Source organism: Anoplophora glabripennis, unplaced genomic scaffold (assembly GCF_000390285.2).
Source record: "Anoplophora glabripennis isolate ALB-LARVAE unplaced genomic scaffold, Agla_2.0 scaffold5943, whole genome shotgun sequence".
Lineage (NCBI taxonomy): Eukaryota > Metazoa > Arthropoda > Insecta > Coleoptera > Cerambycidae > Anoplophora > Anoplophora glabripennis.
Genome location: NW_019422294.1, coordinates 1,528 through 1,934, shown reverse-complemented (window position 1 = coordinate 1,934; position 407 = coordinate 1,528).

The window sequence follows — 407 nt, the reverse complement described above, 5'->3', positions numbered from 1 at the left end:
TAGGGCGTAGCGTATAGCAAATGAACTTAAACGTCATCTGTCAAAGCGCTATATCGCCGCTATCAATTTGAATATTTTCGTTTTAAAAAGCGTTTAAAATGGTGTTTTCTCAAGAACAAAAAGTGTTTATCATAGAGTCCTACTTTAGAAATGGACGCAAGATTGATGGAATATGGAAGTATTCTATTGAGGAATGTTTCATAGAATTTCAAAATCAATTTCCCGGCGTTGTTGAGTACAAAATTTTTCAAAGTGCAGTTCAGCGTTGTGTTAATGTTTTTCGTGAAACGGGCAGTGTAACAAGAAAAGAAGGAAGCGGCCGACCTAAAAAGCGGACTGAAGAATTAAAAGAAAATGTCCAACAAATAATGGAAAATGCGCCAAGAACTTCTGTACGTGTTTTATCA